The 12223-nt window shown below is 43.5% G+C and overlaps 1 protein-coding gene across 3 annotated transcripts in view; it reads right to left on the minus strand.

Annotated features, from left to right (window-relative positions):
• The window catches only part of zfpm2a (zinc finger protein, FOG family member 2a), a 1033040-nt gene that overhangs the window by 374411 nt on the left and 646406 nt on the right, over window positions 1-12223 (minus strand). The window lies entirely within an intron of this gene.

Raw genomic sequence — 12223 nt, forward strand, 5'->3', positions numbered from 1 at the left:
AAGAGTTGCATTTAGTCTCCAAGCATCTATAAGGCAACCTTGTTTGTCTAAGATTTGAGATGACTGTGATAGATTATATAGAGGGAGGGTGTTTTACTTGAGTTATATTATTGGAGACATTATAAGACCTGCTTATAAAATCTAAGAAGGCAGTGGAGGAGGCCAGTCATTAATTAAAACAAGGAGCTGGATGGATATTTGGTGAGGTAGTCAATGGAGGGCTTTGAACAATAGAGCGGCACACAATTCTACCAAGGCACTGAGACCGGCCTAAAGAACTCGAATAGTCATTTTTGATCCTACACATTCCTAGCTTTTTGCAGTACTTAACACTTGGAATGTTGTGCAACTAATGAAAAGTACAGTCAAGGGAACAAGTGTGTCAGTTGACAGACATCTTCAAATATGCACTGAACTGCCACATTGGTTTCCATAGAAACGCTGGGAACCATAGTTTGGGAAGGATGTCAAAGCATTACAAAGGGTGCAGGAGAGATTTACCGACATGGTATGGGGCTGAAAGACTTTAATTGCACGAGAGACTGCAGAAAGTGAAGTAATACTCCTAGAGCAGAGAAGGCCAAGGGTAGATTTGATAGGGGTGTTCAAAATCTTGAAGCATTTTAATAGAGCAAGTAAGGAGAAACCGTTACCAGTGCCAAAAGCATCAATAAGCAGATGACACAGATATAAGACAATGGGCAAAAGAACTAGGAGCAACATAAGTTAAAAAAAATCATGCAGTGAATTGTTTTACTCTGGAATGCACTGCTGAACAGGGTAAAAAATTCAACATTAACTTTCAATAGAGAATTGGTTCAGTACTTGAAAAGGGAAAAAATGCAGGGCTATGGGGAAAAAATAGGGGATTAATTAGCTAGCTCTTTCAAAAAGCTGGCGCAGGCACAATAGGTTGATTGGCCTCCTGTACTGTATCATTCTATGATTCTATGAGCTTTATGCTGAAATAAGTGTTTTATATATATATATGTATGTATATATATATATAGTAGAAGACTCATTGAGTCTGCTCCGCCATGCAATATGATAATGACTGATCATGGGCTTTAACTCCATTTTCCTACCTACTCCCCATATACCTTGATTCCCTGAGAAATAAAGAAGCTGTCTAAGTCAGACTTAAATATTTTCAATTATGGTGCATCTACAACCCTCTGGTTGTAATTCCAAAGATTCACAACCCTTTGAGTGAAGAAATTTCTCCTAATCGCAGCCTTAAATAATCAGCCCCGATCCTAAAACAAAGCCCCCTTGTTCTAGATTCCCAAACTAGGGGAAGCAACATCTCAGTATCTACCCTGTTAAGCCTCTTCATAATCTTCAGTGTTTCAATGAGATCACCTCTCATTCTTCTAAACTCCAGAGAATATAGACCCCATTTACTCAGCCTCTCATCATAGGGCAACCCTCTCACCGCATGGACCAATCTTTGCTGTACTGCCTCCAATGCAAGTTTATCCTTCTTTAAATATGGAGACCAAAATTGCACTTAGTATTCCAGGTGTGGTCTCACCAAAGTCCTGTATAATTGTAGCAAGACTTCTTTGATCTTATACTCTAATCTTGTTGCAGTCAAGGTCAAATGCCATTTGCTTTTTTAATTGCTTGCTGTATCTGCATGCTAACTTTATGCATCCCTTTGCACGAGTATTTCCAAGTATCTTTAAAATCAACATTTACAAGTTTCACATCTTTTAAAAATATTCTACTTTTCTATTCTTATGAACAAAGTGAATAACCTCACACTTCCCCACATTATACTCCATCTGCTACCTTGTTGTCCACTGATTTAATCTGTCGATATCTCTTTACGGCCTCTTTGTGTCCTCCTCACAGGCTGCATTCCCACCTAGCTTTGTATCATCAGCAATATCTCTATCTCTTCGTCATTAATATAGATTGTAAATACCTGAGACCTCAGCACTGACCCTTGCAGCACTCCACTAGTCACAGCCTGCCAACTTGAAAGTGCCCCATTCATCCAACTCTGCTTCCTGTCTGTTAATCAATTGTCTATCCATGCTAATATATCAGCCCCAACTCCATGAGCCCTCTTCTTGTGCATTAATCTTTTGTGTTGCACCTTATTGAGTGCATTTTGGAAAACCAAGTATACCAGAGTTCCCGGTCCTCCTTTATCTACCCTACTACTTATACCCTCAAGGAAGTCTAATAAATTGGTCAAACAGGATTTCCCTTTCATAAAACCACATTGACTTGTTCTAATCATGCAGTGCTGGCTGTGTGCTTTATTAAAACTTCCTTAATAATAGGTTCCAGCACTTTCCTGATGACTGATTTCAGGTTAGCTGACCTGTGGTTTCCTGTTTTCTCTCTCCCTCCTTTCTTGATTAGTGGTGTTACATTTACTAACTACCAATCTACTGGCACCATTCCAGAATGGAAGGAATTTTGGAAAATCATAGACTCCACATTCATTATCTCTGCAACTATCATTTTGAGAACCTGAGGATGTAAGCCATCAGGTCCAGGGGATTTTAGTCCTTTGAGTTTCTCCAGTACTTTTTCTCCGTTGATATTAATTAGCTTAACTTTCTCACATATTAGCTTCTAGGTTACCCCTCTATTTCTGGTATGTAATTTGTGTCTTCTACTGTGAAGACGGGTACAAATTATTTGTTCTATATCTCTGCCAGCTCCTCATTTCCTATGATAATTTCTCCTGTCTCTGCTGCTAGGAGACCAACATTTTATATACTTGCAGAAGCCTTTACATTCCTGGCTAGTTTACTCTCATTCAATTTTTTGTCCACTTTATCAACTTTTTGGAGGCTCTTTGCTGGTCTTAAACCACTCCCAGTCCTCCCAACGGAAAGGCTCTCCGTTGTGGTGAAAATAGTGGAAATGCATGAAAATCGTAAGTCCTGCCCCTGAACAAGATACTTCCCATTTTCGTGGGGACAGGACACATTTCACACCTGCATGGTTTACTCTGCCTTTAAATCATCAGCTGCCTCCAGTGAAGTGGGATTTTGGTAGCCAGGAGTGTGAAACCTGAAATATGCAGATTAGACTAGTAAGAGCAGGTCCAGGCTTTGTGGATTTGTTTGGATAGCCGGGTTACCTCTTTGAAGAAGTAAGGTACCTCTTTGGATCTGGTCCTGGGACACCAGGGGTGGTAAGGTACCCTTTGGTACCCTTTGGGGGAAGTCAGGTGTCCTTTGGGGAGGTCAGGAGCCTTTTGGAATTGTTAAAATTAGGCATAAATGTGCATTAAAAGTGATTAAAGAAATTACTGTCAAATTCATTGGAACTGTCAACAGACCTGTCAAAGGAACCTGTCAAAACTGTCAGAAGCACCTGTCAAACACACCTGTCAAAGGAAGCTATCAATGCATTTAGAAGTCCTACCTTTTAAATCTTTGAAAAATAAGTGCTAAAGAAATGTCTGCTTGCTATTTCACTCTGTCTGTTGACATAAACCTGAGGGTTTCCATTACTGTATTAGTGCTGTTTGACTGATTTCACAACTATCCATTATTCACAGTAGGGGGCCTGCCATTTCACAGTTTGATTCATAGCTACATGTTGTTATTGATTCTTTGATGTGAGGCTATGAATTCCAAGCTTGTCAGTAAAAAATGATTGCGCACTTGAATGAAATATTTGCTGTTATAAGATTTTATTTAGTTGAAGGAATATCAATGTACTAAATGGGTTTTTATGAAGGACAGTGCTTTTTTCAATATAATGAAGACTGCCATAGACACTTAGAGCTTCATTTTAATAAACTTTATTTTACCTCATCTCTGCATGGATCCTGAGGTCTTCCATGGTGGATACTAGTTGAGTTGGCATGGTAGGTGTAAGGGCAAAGGGTGGTTGGTGGGATGCCTGGGTTGGCACTAAGTTGGTATAGGGCTATAAAGGGCCATGGGAGGGTGGGTGAAGGAGCATAGGTTGGCATGGAGTATATGAAGGGTTACCGGGGTAGGTGGGGGGGTTTGAGGTGGCATGGGTTGGCATGGATGAGGCATAGGTAGTGTGTGAGAGGTTATGGGGTGGGTGGGAGGCTTGAGGTGGCATGGGTTGGCATGGATGAGGCATGGGGAGTTTGTGACGGTTGAGGGATGGAAAGGTGTTTCATGTTTTAATCTTTATTTTTAAACTTTGGGCACAGTGTCGGAACCCCAAGGTAGGCCTTCCACCCAGCCCATTTCATCACCCGGCATCCTCCTCAGTTCCTCCCAAGTCACCCACCCCAACTTCTAATCCAGCCCACCCGGCTGGAGGGAACAACTGACATCCAGGGAGCCATTTTTAAAAGTTGGGTTTGCGAGCCGGGAATTCTCCCATCTCTGCGCAACCCAACCTGAGAGTGAAAATCTGGGTCCATGTCCCTTCAATGGCGATTAGAGTTAATCTATTTATCTCAATTTTTGCCAGAGTTCACAGGCAGAATCTTTTGCTCTCACTGGTGGTGAGCTTGGAGGCAGGAAAGGCATGTAATTGGGCAGGATAGTGGTGTACCGGAACCCTGCTGCCTCCCCACCCCAACCAAAATTAAATTCTGGGTAGGAAGACCAATGGTTGACCTTCTCCCTCTCCACCGCCCATTGAGGCCCTTAAGTGGTCAATTAAAGATTCCACCACATCTGCTATTAACTCAATGGTGGGTGGGCCTATCGACATGTGGTGTGCACAACAGGTAAAACTGTGCAGTCAGCTTGTCATCTCTGGAAGAGGGCGGGGGTCCCTGGATCAAACTTCTTCAGTGCCTGATCGAAGGACTCGACATTGGGAAGTGGAGGTCCGCTGAGAGCCAAGCCCTGCCTTCACTGTCAACCCTGTTCTCCCCATGACACACACCCGCAAAACACCCCCCCCCCCACCCTGCTACACTACTTACCTGTGGCCTGAGTCACTCCGCAATCCTAGGATTCTGGCAAGTGTTTTTCCAGCAGCTGTCACCACCTTCCTTGTGCACTGCTGAGCAAAAAAGCCAGCCTCTAATTGGCTCTCGGTAGGCGAGACTTCCATCCCTGAGGTCTTGATTCCAGGGGAAGGCCCACGACAGGTCTCACCACCGCCTGATTGGTTTGTGTTTTGATACAAAAAGTATCAGTGCAGGTCTCTCGCCAGCTCTCCAGCCGGCAGGTGAGACTGAGAGACCTAAACAAGACTCTGCCCCATCTATATTATTGTAGATGCTCCACACATTCAGATAAAGTGATTTCAGTTTCATTTTTTATTACTATTCACTGCATGGGTCTTATTCTCTGATGTATTATTACCATTTAACTCTGTCCCTTCCTGTCCCAGTCAGCTTGTCTTTACCCAGCAAATCTGTAGCAGCTAATGTAATGAGAGTTCAACAATGTCACCCCTTCACTAATCAGAATACTGTGTACTCCTTTGTAGAAAAAGGTGGTAAGACACTTTACAATGAAGAAAACATGACTATTTCAAGATTTGTTAAGTATCAAGTAAATTCAACACACTGACATAGTTTATCTTTCAAGTTATTTATTTCCTCGTTTTGGTCTTCTCACCTCAACCAATCCCCCAATCTGCAACCACCAAAGTAACCCCCACCGCCAACACTGCTCTCTACAACTTCTGGACTTTCTTTACTTTATCAATGGCACGAAGATCCTCTAACCTTTCCTCTCTTATCTTTCTCTGGTTCCAAATCAGTATCATAAATGTACTTCTCCCTTACTGTGTTCAAATCATGCAGACTTCTCCTACCCCAACATTCTTTGGAAAATCTTATTACAGTAAAATTCTTTATCTTTCCAAGTCTTGCTTTCCTCAGTCTCCAGGTTTTTAAAACATAAACTTGGTGTCACCCCTTCTGCCACTTTTCCATTATCTCATTTTTCCTCCTGCATCTCTCAACCTTTATGAAACCTTATTTTGTGGACCTTGGTTCCTCCCATGGTCTTTCTTCTCGTGACCAAAGATTTTTAAAATGGTTGAACATAACTGAGCTTGTAAAATGGAAATTGGGGTACCAAACACACAACAAATTATGAGATATGTGTGCATGTGTTCAAGTTAATTTGTAGCATTGGCCATGCAATTTGTTTAATGCAGTTCCTCATGGTAGTGCCCGAGACCCAACCATCTTCAGTTGCTTCATCAATTATTTTTCCACCATCATAAGGTCGGAAGTGGGGATGTTCGTTGATGATTGCACAATGTTCAGTACCATCTGTGACTCCTCAGATACTGAAGCAGCCTCTTTCCAAATGCAGCAAGACCTGGACAATATCCAGGCTTGAGCTGATTAGTGGCAAGTAACATTCACACCACACAAGTGTCAGGCAATGACCATCTCCAACAAGAGAGAATCCAACCATCGCCCCTTGACATTCAATGGCATTACCGTCACTGAATCCCCCGCTAACAACAACCTAGGGGTTACCAGTGACCAGAAACTGAACTGAACTAGCCATATAAGTACTGTGGCTGCAAAGCAGGTCAGAGGCTATGAATCCTGCGACGAGTAACTCACCTCGTGATTCCCCAAAGCCTGTCCACCATCTACAAGGCACAAGTCAGGAGTGTGATGGAATAGCCTCCACTTGCCTGCATGACTGCAGCTCCAATAGCTCAAGAAGCTTGACACCATCCAGAACCAAGCTGCCCGCTTGATTTGCACTGCATCCACAAACATTCACTCCCTCTACCACTGACACACAGTGGCAGCAGTGTGTACCATCTACAAATGCATTGCAGGACCTCACCAAGGTGCCTTACACAGCACCTGCCAAACTTACAACTGCTACCGTTCAGAAGGACAAGGGCAACAGACATATAGGAACACGACCACCTGAAAGTTCCCCTCCAAGCCACACACCATCCTGGCTTGGAAATATATCGCCATTCCTTCTCTGTCGCTGGGTCAAAATCCTGGAACTCTCTCGCTAATAGCACTATGGGTGTACTTACACCACATGGGCTCCAGTGGTTCAAGAAGGCAGGACACCACCACCCTCTCAAGAGCAATTAGGGATGGGCAATAAACGCTGGTTTAGCCAGCGACGCCCAAATCCCATGAATGAATGAAAAAAAGGATCACTGTATTGTGCAATGATTGCCATAAATGGAACATTATGTGGGGGGAATTTTGATATTGTATATTTCTGGTTAGGTAATTAAAATCATTGTTAGCATAGGTGGAAAAGACTATTTTAAGCCTCTCCCAATGTCGCTTGGAGGGGGCACAATGAAATGCATCATTGAGGTAGGAATATTAAAGTGCATACATTCTTCTTATATAAACATGCAATGATAAAACAGCTATTGCTCTGTGTCTGTGCTATCTATTCATTAGCATACCATAAAAAAAGACACATTTTCTCTGGCAGTAAATCAAGTAACTTCATGATTGCAACACATTTTACACTGCCTAATGCAGCATTTGCACAAGGGATGAAGCGAAAACCTGAACTCAAGTGTCAAGCATAAATGGCAACATGGTGATATCAAAATGGTCAGGGATATTTTAGACTGGCTTGGGTGAAAACATTAAAGTTCATCTGAACTTGACTGCGAATTGGACCAGCTGGCTAAAACATTAAACAAATGTCATCACAAAAAGGTGCAAATGCATGGGAATTTGTCACACTATTTATTGAAAATTCAACATATTCACAGCAGGAACACTGTCTGGTTGATTTTTGGGCCAAGAATGTGCAGTTCAATGAATGTCTGAGTAGAACACCTGCTCTTCCTATAGTCCCAAAGTATCCATATCAGGATTTCTCATGAACGTTATAGCAAGAGCTTTAGGTTGATTAACAAATAATGGAAGAGTTGGGCAATGTCAATGCAGAATGTTGACTTGAAAACATCAGGCAATAATAACAACCATGTCAGTTTGAAAACATCAAGCGATAAAAACAATAATTTTCAATCATAAAACATATTTATTCTGCTGAAAGTTTCCAAGGCAGAGATCAGAAGGTGAGCAGTAACAGAAGGATATTAGGAAGGTGCAAGTTCAAGATGAAGGTTATGTGGAGGCTTTTGAAGTTGGGGAAAATGGTACTAAAGAGAAAGAGTTTAGGGAATGTGTTGCAAAGTGTGAAGACAGTAGGGCTGAAGGATTTCTGATTCACTGTGCAATGAAGAGGTGATTAGAATTGGAAGAGAAGAGTGTGGCATTTTTATGTGGGGCAGAAGAAGTTTGCAGACATAGGGAAGGTTAAGGCTGTTAAAGGATTTGTTGGTTGAAACATAGAAACATGGGGCAGAATTTTGCCCTTGATGGGCGGGCAGGCCCTGCCGGCTCGGCGGCGGGTGGGCAGCCAATCACTGCCACCGAAATGGGCCCCGACACCACTTTAAGTGGGAGCGCCATTTTAAGTGGGCGGGGTGGGGGAGGGATTCCCCAACTGTCAGTGCACTCTTTCGCGCATGCGCACATCTCCCTGAGGCAAAGTGCTGCCTCAGGGAAATCACTGAAAGGCTGGCAAATATAAAAAATAGAAAAATAAAAAATTCATTAACATGTTCCCCTCATGTGCAAATGTCACACGAGGTGAGACATGTTAATGAAATAAACAAAAACTTTATTAAACTTTTCAAAACCGCTATCAAGCCTCATCCCGCCACTGGATGAGATTTGTAAAAAAATCACCTACCTGCCTGCCCGTTGGGCCCTTGTACCAAGCCCCTCAAAATCATCGACGATTGGCAAGTTAAGGGCCTTAATGAGGCCGTTAATTAATGACGGGTGCACATCCCGCTGCATAGCACACCCGCCAACCAAAATATCGTGATGCCGCGTGCTGACGTCGGGACGCTCGCGCATGACATTTTAAGCGCTGGTGTGTGGGCTCCGCCACCCACATGCTAGCAGAAGATTCTGCCCTGCCAGGTGGGCGGGCCCGACCCAATCTCCAGCGGGTGGGGACCCGATCTCTGCCAGAGAAGCGGGCCCCGCCGCCATTTTACGTGGGCGGGCCAGTTAAGGCCTGCCCAGCGTGACGTCCAACGGGAAGCACTATGCGCTCCCTATGCGGGTGGGGGGGGGGGGGGGGGATTCTCCAAAAGCGAGAGTGCGCTCTTTCACGCATGCGCACAAAAGAGCACACATCTCCCTGAGGCTAAATGCTGCCTGAGGGAGATCGCTGACTGTTTTAAAAACATTAAAAATAGAAAAAAAAATGCTTAACATGTCCCCCTCTTGTAACAATGTCACATGAGATGGGACATGTTCATAATTTACACTGAAACTTTATTAAACTGTTTAAATCCCTACATGAAACCTTATCCCGTCTGTGGATGAGGTTTTATGTTTTTCTCTATTTGACGCCGGGGCTCCTGGCCTGTCCACCCATCTTAAGGTTGGACGGGCAGGTCCTTTAATTGTTTCAATGATCCTGTCAATGGCCTCAATTGGCCATTGACAGGTCGGTGGGCCCGCCTTCCTGAAAATTTAAATGGGGCGGGATGATGTTGTGGGTTCTGCCCGACATCATCCCGCGTCAGCGAGCAGGCCCCACCCCCTGCTCACCAACGGCAAAATTCTGCCCTGGCTATTATGGGTCAATATGATTTTATTTACCTAAGATAATGACAAGAAGGTTACTTCTTCCCATACTTCTAACAGGGCAATTATCTAATGCCAAAGGAGCAAACTTTGCCTTCTGATTTTTACTCTTTTGGAAAAACACAAACCACCTGCTCAGTAGCTTCCCTAACAGATCAGCTGATATCAGGAACCTGTGGGCTGAGATTCCTATGTTGACAGTAATGTTGAAAAAGATGGTACAAAACGGGAACTACCTTTTGTTTTCACACTGTGTTTTCCAATAAAAGTATTATCGAAAATGATTTTAAACCCTTGGTGCATTTTGAACTATAACCATAATTCTCTTCTGCTCACATTGCCATGTATTTAATTTATAGTACACTTGTGCACATGCTACTTCAATAGTTTTTAAGTCATTTTCCACCAGCATTTAAAAATAAATGGAATTTAGGCATCATTGGCAAGGTCAGCGATTATTGCTCCCTAGTTTCCCGCAGTGGTGGGTAGCCTTCTTAAATTACTGCAGTTCATATGGAGAAGGTACTCCCATAATACTGCTAAGTCAAGGGTTCCAGGGTGTTGACCCTGATGTGGCAATAATGGATGCCAGGATGGTATGTAGCTTGGAGGAAACCTCTAAAATGGTAGTGCTCGTATGCAGATGCTGCCCTTGTCCAACTAAGTAGTGGAGATTGTGGGTTTGAAATTTGCTAACAAACAAGCCTTGGTGAGTGCATAGGAACACCGACATCTCTAAGTTGCTTCCAAATCACACATCATCCTGACACATTGCAGTTCCTTTATTATCACAAAAAACAAAGAACAAGGAAAAGTACAGCACAGGAACAGGCCCTTCAGCCCTCCAAGCTTGCGCCAATCATATTGCCCGTCAACTAAAACATTTTGCACTTCCGGAGTCTGTATCCCTCTATTCCCATCCTTTTCATGTATTTGTCAAGCTGCCTCTTAAACACCACTATCGTACTTGCTTCCACCACCTCCTCTGGCAGCGAATTCCAGGCATTCACTACCCTCTGTGTAAAAAACTTGCCCCGCACATCTCCTTTATAGTTTTCTTCTCTCACCTTAATTCTATGTCCCCTAGTAATTGACTCTTCCACCCTGGGAAAAAGCTTCTGACTATCTACTCTGTCCATGCCACTCATAATTTTGTAAACTTCTATCAAGTCGCCCCTCAATCTCCGTCGGTCTAGTGAGAACAATCCAAGTTTCTCCAACCTCTCCTCATAGCTAATAACCTCCAGACCAGGCAGCCTCCTGGTAAACCTCCTCTGCACCCTCTCCAATGCCTCCATATCCTTCTGATAATGTGGTCACCAGAATTGCACGCAATATTCCAAGTATGGCCTAACCAAGGTTCTATGCAACTGCAGCATGACTTCCCAGCTTTTATACTCAATACCCCTGCCAATGAAGGCAAGCAGGCCATATGCCTTTCTGACTACCTTACCACCTGCGTTGCCACTTTCAGTGACCTGTGGACCTGTACACCAAGATCCCTCTGCCCGTAAAATGCACTTAAGGGTTCTGCCATTTACTGTATAATTTCTGCCTGTATTAGACCTTCCAAAATGCATTACCTTGCATTTAACCAGATTAAACTCCATCTGCCATTTCTCCGCCCAAGTCTCCAACAGATCTATATCCCGTTGTATCCTTTGACAATCCTCTTCACTATCCGCAACTCCTCCAACTTTACTGTCGTCTGCAAACTTACTAATTAGTCCAGTTACATTTTCCTCCAAATTATTTATTTATCACTGGGCCAAAATCCTGGAGCTCCCTACCTGGCAGCATTGTGTGAGTACCTTCAGCATGCAGACTATAATGCATCCGGTAGACAGTACACACTCTAACCATGGCATATGAGTAGTGGAGGGGAGGGATATTTAAGTTAGTGGACAGGGTAACAATCAGATGAAATGCTTCTTCCTGGATGGTGTCAAGTTTCTTGAGTGTTGTTGCATTCATCCAACCAAGTGGAGAGTATTCTATCACACACTTGACTTGTCCCATGCATATAGTGGAGAGGCTTTAGGGAGTCAGGAGGTAAGCCACTCACACAGAACATTCAATCATCGATGCGCTCTAGCAGCCATGACATTTATGTGGCAGGTCCAGTTCAGTTCCTGATCAGTGACAACCTTCAGGATGTTGATAGTGAGGAACACAGTGATGGTAAAGCCATTGAATGTTAGGGCCGGGGTGTTAGGCTCTATTATTGGAGACTGTCATGGCCTAATTGTTGTGCAATGTAGATAATACTTGCCATTTATCAGTCCATGCTGAGATACAGTCCAGGTATGACTACTTCATTATCTGCGGGATTATGAATGGAGCTAAAAACAGCTCAAGCATTCATAAACAATCTCATTTATGACTTGATTATGGAGGGGATGAAGTATCAGAAGATATCTGAACTGAGTGTGCTGCCTTGAGGATCGCCTGCAGGGATGCTCTGGGACTAGGATGATTATCCTCCAATAGCCATACCATCTGCCTTTGTGCCAGATGGAGAGATTTCCCTTTGGTCTTATTGAATTCAGTTTTGCTAGGGCTCTCTGGTGTCACACTAGGTCAATTGCTTGATGTCAAGGTCAGTCACTTTCACCTCACCTCTGAAATTCAGCTTGTGTCCAGGTTTAGACTAGGCTGTAGTGAGGCCTGGAGCTG

The sequence above is a fragment of the Carcharodon carcharias genome, chromosome 6 (genome assembly GCF_017639515.1).
Source record: "Carcharodon carcharias isolate sCarCar2 chromosome 6, sCarCar2.pri, whole genome shotgun sequence".
Classification (NCBI taxonomy): domain Eukaryota; kingdom Metazoa; phylum Chordata; class Chondrichthyes; order Lamniformes; family Lamnidae; genus Carcharodon; species Carcharodon carcharias.